Here is a 6,703-nt window from a genome sequence, read left to right as displayed (position 1 = left end):
AACCACTTCTTCTGGTAACTACCATTCATTCTACTCTCTCTGCTTCTGTGAGTTCAACTTTTTGGTTTCAAGTACAAAATCTGGTCAGAATGGTAATCATTAGGAATACAAATAGTAACCAATGTTACCATAGTTATGGGGAAAGGAGACACCTTATATACTGTTGGTGGGAGTATAAATGAATTCAGAAACATAGGAAATCTACCTGGGGATGTCTCAGGACATTGAAATAGAAGTACCTTATGACCTAGCTATATGACTCCTGGGCATAGTCACAAAATGCTATTTTCTACTACAAAGATACTTGTACACCCATGTTCACTATGCTGCTTTGTTCATAACAGTCCAGAAATCAAATTGTTTTGGGATCCAACATAAGTCAAACACGGTTGTCAATGCAGATGACAAAAATGTATTGTAATCAGGCCACTTTTGTTCTATCAGGGCCACAGAACAGACTTGGGAGCTGAACTACAACCCTGAAGTGATGCTGTACAGCATATTTAAAGGATGAAACCATAAAGCGAGAGGAGCAGGGTGGGCTGTAACATTGTCCAACCATATTTTGACATAAGGGGTTGAGCAAGGGAGTTTCCATCAATCAGGATAGGAATAGGTCCCTGGGCCTGAGAATATGAACTTAGTTTGACCCTATCAGTAAGATGGAGAAGTTGTCCTTGAGACAACTGTTTCCTTACAAGTTGTCACTGAGATGGCTGGACTCAGATAACTGTCTACTTACAAGTTGTTCCTGAGATGTCTGGACTCAGACAACCATTTTCTTACAACAGAAGCTGTTCAGCTATCAGGAAGTCCCCAGCTCCCCTAGGGCCTGGGACCTTGAACTTAGCTTCTCCCTATGATTAAAACGAAGCCTAGAAACAAAAATGGTAGTACTTAGAATAATTTTCTTTTGCTTTTTCCCAACATTGAATCAACCTAGATCACTATCAGTTAATGAATGGATAAGGAAAATATGGCACCTATGCACAATGATATATTACTCTGTGGTAAAGAAAAACAAAATTTACAGTTACCTGCATAGAACATGAAAAAATTATAATCATTGAGGTCACCTGTGCCTAGAAGGACAAATGCTGCATGTTCTTATATATATATATCTCCTATCTTTGAATATTTGTTTTGTATGTTTATTTTGAAGTACATGTGGAAGCAAGGGAAATAAAAATAAATCATTGGAGGCAGGCATAGTAAAGAAGGGGAGGTAATAAAACATAAGTAAATGGAGAGAAAAGAGAGAATGCTGGAAGAGGAAAGGTTTAAACATGAAAAAGCAAAAATGGAGTGGAGGAAGGCCTAACAAAAATGAAGAGTATATAAAAAAGCTGTATGGCGATCCAAGTAAAAATAATAATTATAAGGGTAGTAGAACACAGGTGATGTGAAACCTGGGCTTGGGGTGGGGATACACAGAGTTATATGTTTAAGTGGGAATGGGAAAAGGAGGGTGAGGAAAGAAGATAAAAGGTAGGTTAGATAAAGCTAAGGATGTATGAAAAAGTCTTATTAAAATCCAGTAGTTTAAAAAATAGTATATTAAAAATAGGGTTTGAACAGAGCTATGATACATGGATAGACAATGCTGCTCCTAGAAGATATGGGCTATTAAATGAAAATCTCAGTGTCATTGCTCTTGGTTACTCACTGTAACTAAATGGTAAGACCATATTGCTGAAGACACTATTTACTTTATTTACAAGACATAGAGAAATAAACCAGGAAACTCCCTGCTGGCATCCCTCCATAAAGCTGGAAGGTGCTATACAGGCCACAAGAAGAGGAAAGATAACCATGGTCTTACCCAGCAGTAAGTCCCGAATACTACAATACCAACTTGTGAAGCAAGATATGCCCACTTTCTAGTTGGATTTAAAGAAGGAATTTCATAAACCTAGTCAAAAGTCTATGACCAAGTAAGTCATAGGCTATGGTGTGGTGTGGTGTGTGTGTGTGTGTGTGTGTGTGTGTGTGTGTGTGTGTGTGTGTATGTGGGTATGTTGTTTCATCAAATGATCATATCAAAATACCTTCCAAATATTTATAGATTTGTACTAGTCCCAATCTTGGTCAGATTCCTAACCTCCCAATTCTCCTCTAACAGAAGCCAAAAATACCAGTATAGTTGAACTGTCTGAGAAAGATTAAGAATCCTACTTTAAAAAAGGACTAGTGGCCAGGTAGAAACTCTAATAAACATTTGAATGGACTTAAGAAGTTGATTCAAGGCCTTGACAAGACAATCTTCAGAGTGAAGGAAACAGAAAATAAATTGAAGAAAGCTAAAAATAAAATACAGAGGGAGGGTTGGTGAGATGGCTCAGAGGTTAAGAGCACTGTCTGTTTTTCCAAAGGTTATGAGTTCAATTCCCAGCAACCACATGGTGGCTCACAACCATCTACAATGAGATCTGGTGTCGTCTTCTGGTGTGGCAGCTCACATGTGGGTGGAATACTGTCTAAATAATAAATAAATCTTAAAAAACATACAGAGGGAATTGCAACACTGGAAAAACCAAACAGAAATTCTGGAAATGAAAGAAACAAATAAAACTGTATCAGAGAGCACCAACAGATGAGAGCATGTAGAAGAATGAATTTTAGGGAGAGGTTACAAAGTCCAAATAATAATACACTCAGATACAGATAAAGACAAAAATTAATGAACATGCTTTATACTTCCAAGCCTGGGATACATTCAAGAGACCACATCTAAGAATCATGGGGTAGAAGGAGGCGCTGTGGTAAAAGCAAAATGAGTAGACAAGTTATTTAATTAGGGTTAAAAATGTCTCAGATATAGAGAAAGAAGTTAACATCCAAACACAAGAGGCACTTTGAACTCCAATAGATATGTCCAGAGATGATCTACACTATGTAACAATCAAAATATAGAAACTCCGAAGTAAAGGTACAATACTAATATATATAAAAGAAAAACATCAGCTCACATACAGAGGCAGGAATATCACAATGACTTCAAATTTTTCACTGGTAGCTCTAAAAGCCAGTAATGCATGAAATAATATACTTAAAGCTCTGAAAGTATAATAACTGCAGAACAAGATTGCTGCAACCATTAAAGTTATCTTTCAAATTTGATGGATAAATAAGGATATTTCAAGAAAAATACAAATTAAGGCAATTCACTACAACCAAGCTAGCACTTCAGAAGATTCTTAAAGGAATATTATACAAATGGAAGAAGACAGACTAGTCTTTGAGAACACATAAAAACATACATTCTATGATGAGAACAACTGAACAAAGCAGAGCTGAGGAAAGACCAGACCTACTGAACACAGAAAAGCAAATGAAATCCTGTATTAGTTGTCCTTTTGTTGCTGTGATAAAACACCATAACTAAGGCAGGTTTTATAGAAGAGTTTATGTGGGTTTATGGTTCAAAAGGAATAAAAATCCATCTTTGGGGGGAATCATGGCAATAAGTAGTAGGCATTATGTCAGGAACAGGAAGATGCAACCACGAAGCAGAAAGGGCCTAGGTCCAGTCCATACATGGTCCTAGGTTGGTGCTTCAGACTCCAAAAGTCCCTCTGGGCCCTGGTTAGCTGGCTCTGTTGGTCTTCTTGTGGAACTTCTGTCCCTACCAGGTCCTTCTATCTTTCCTCCACTTTTCCACAAGATTCCCTATGCTTCACCCAATCTTCGGCTGTGAGTCTCAGTATCTGTTTATGTCTGATACTGGGTGGATCCTCTCAGAGGACAGCTCTGCTAGGCTCCTGTCTGTGAGCATAGCAGAGTATTTTTAATAGGGCCAGGGGTGGCTCTCGCCAATGGGATGGGTCTTAGGTTGGGCCAGGCATTGGTTGGACATTGCCTCAATCTTTGTTCTATCTTTATCCCTGCACATCTTGTAGGAAGCATAAATTTTGGGTCAAACTTTTTTGTGGGTAGGTTGGTGTTTCCCTCCCTTCACTAGGGGTCCTGTCTAGTTACAGGGTGTACTCTTCAGTCTTCATGGCTCCTACTCCTAGGAGTCTCAACTAGAGTCACCATCATATTATCCCAGGAGCCTACCCTGTCTTAGGTCTCCAGCTTGTCACAGATGCCCCTGCCCATGGTTTCTCTTCTCTCTGAAGACCCTCTGTCTGCCCCTGTTCTCCCCAGGTCTTATCTCCACCATTATTTCTCTCTGAGCTCCCGCTCCTATGTTGTTTCCTCTCTTCAATCACTTCCATTGTCTATTCTATGCCTCCTTCCGAGTGAGATTTAAGCATCCTCACTTGTGTCCCTCCTTGTTACTTATCTTCTTTGCGCTTGTGAATTGTATGTGTTATATTTATCCTGTACTATATAGCTAAAACCCACTTATCATTTGTGTTTTTCTGGATCTGGGTTACTCCACTCAGGAAGATCTTTTTTAGTTCCATCCATTTGCCTGAAAATTTCCTTATTTCCCTGTTTTTAATAGCTGAGTAGTATTCCACTGTGTAAATGTACCACAGTTTCTTTATCCATTCTTCAGTTGAAGGACCTTGAGGTTGTCTCCAGATTCTGGGTGTTACAAATAAAGCTGCTATGAACACAGGTGAGCAAATGTCCTTGTTGTATGGTGGAATGTCTTTTGGATATATGCCCAAGAGTGGTATAGCTGGGTCTATTTTGTGGAATAGTTTGAATATTAGCTCCTCTTTGAAAGTCTTGTAGAATTCTGTGCTGAAACCATGTGGCCCTGGGCTTTTTTGGATGGGAAACTTTTAATGACTGCTTCTGTCTCCTTAGGGGTTATAGGACTATTTAATTTGTCTATGTGATTTTTATTTAATTTTGGTAAATGGAATCTATCAAGAAAATTGTCCATTTCATTTAGATTTTCCAATTTGTGGAGTACAGGCTTTTGAAGTAAGACCTAATTATCTTTGTTTCATTGTATTTTCCTGTGTTTCTTTAAGTGATTTATTCATTTCCTCTTTAAACGCCTCCATTTGTTTGATTGTATTTTCCTGTATTTCTCTGAGATATTTATTCATTTCCACTTTAAAAGTCTCTACCTTCTTCATAAGCATAGTTTTAAGGTTGTTGTTGTTGTTTTTCCAACTGTGTTAGGATATCTTGAGCTTGCTGTCATCATTGTCCTGGTTTTTGTTGATTGTGTTCTTATGCTGGCCTTCAGCCATCTCATTGTCCCTGGCATTGGCTGGTTGTTCTTAGGGCTTGCTGGGCTTCTTGGGCATTTGGGGGCCTGGGGGCTGGATCTCCTCAAATAGCCTATAGCTCTTTTCTGTTGGTTGTGTCCCAGTTTGACCTATAGGTAGTAAATTAGTGTGTGGGTCTCTAACCTGTGTGATTCTGAGGTCCTGCAGGTCTCTTCAAGACAGCTAGTAGAGCCATGAACCGTAGGCTGGATCTTCACATCTCTGGAATCCAGAATCCTCTTCAGGATGATGGAAGTAGCTGGGAGGTCTGCGTGTGGTACTGTGCGTGTCTGGTAGCCAGGGACCTCTCCTCTCTCCAGGGAAACATGAATAGAATGGACACTGGAGTTTTGAAATCAGCAGCATGGCACCTAGCTCCCCACACAGACACTGTGCTCTTGGTACTCAGACTCCACTGGGTACCACCATCTTAGAACTGGACCCTGTATGCTCCTATTGTCCAATTGGTGTCCACAAGGGGGAAGGGTAGAACCATGGATCAGAGGCTGGAACCCTGTCCCTGGTATCCATGAGATGGGAGGAGTCCAATGCCCGGATGTTGGAGTCCTTCACCAGTGTAGGGCCTTTTTTTGGCGGGGGGGGGGGGGTTGGTTTGCCTTGAGCATCCAGAGCAGTTTCACCATATGCTACCCCAAGCTAAGTAAAAATTCAAGACCCAGATTTAATATATGATTGTAATAACAATTAGATGAATTGGTCTCTTCCAGATATTACAAAATTCTTATAGTCATAGGCAGGGAAGACTTGTTTATAATTTTCTTTGTTCTTAAGTTACTTCTGGGCTCTATTAAGTTTTTCCTAATCTCAGAAATATCAAAAATTAAGAAAATGTGAGCCTCAACATTCAAAAAATCTACATGGCAACCACCTCTGGAAAGAGGCATAGCAAACTCCATACTTGATCTGTATGATTCAGGGATGAAATACATGAACGAGTCAAAGGTTTCACTTCAAGGATCTTGGCTAGCAAGCCATTGAGAAAGTCAGGGTGGACTGTATGGGATGGATTAATGTATAGGTGAAGTACTGTGACATCAGCTTTGCTGAAAGCAATGGGACCCACAGCTAGAGACAAGGCAGTGAAAACAAAAGCAAGGGCTCAGTGTACAAGGTAAAAAGAAGCTTGAACTTTATGGTTTAGAAATGAAACCAACAACAGAATAAGGAAGAAGCAAGAATTCAGGGATGCTCAGAGCTTTAATTAAAAAAAAATTTTTATTTAAGTAATTTATTCAGATTATATCTAAATTGTTATCCCCTCAATTGTATCTTCCTGTTACCCCTCCCTCTTTCACCCTACTCCCCTTCCCTAGGTCTGTGACAGAAGGGGGCCTCCTCCCCCACCATATGGTCACAGATTATCAGGGCTCATCCTGACATCCTGCTTCCCCTTCCTGTGAGTGCTACCAGGCCTCTCCACCAAGGGGAAGTGGTCAAATAGGGGTCAACAGAGTTCAAATCTCAGTGTTTAGGAAGTTATGGTAATGTTGCTTGATTCTGGCAAT

This window comes from Acomys russatus, chromosome X (genome assembly GCF_903995435.1).
Source record: "Acomys russatus chromosome X, mAcoRus1.1, whole genome shotgun sequence".
Lineage (NCBI taxonomy): Eukaryota > Metazoa > Chordata > Mammalia > Rodentia > Muridae > Acomys > Acomys russatus.
Note: the sequence above shows the minus strand (reverse complement) of the source record.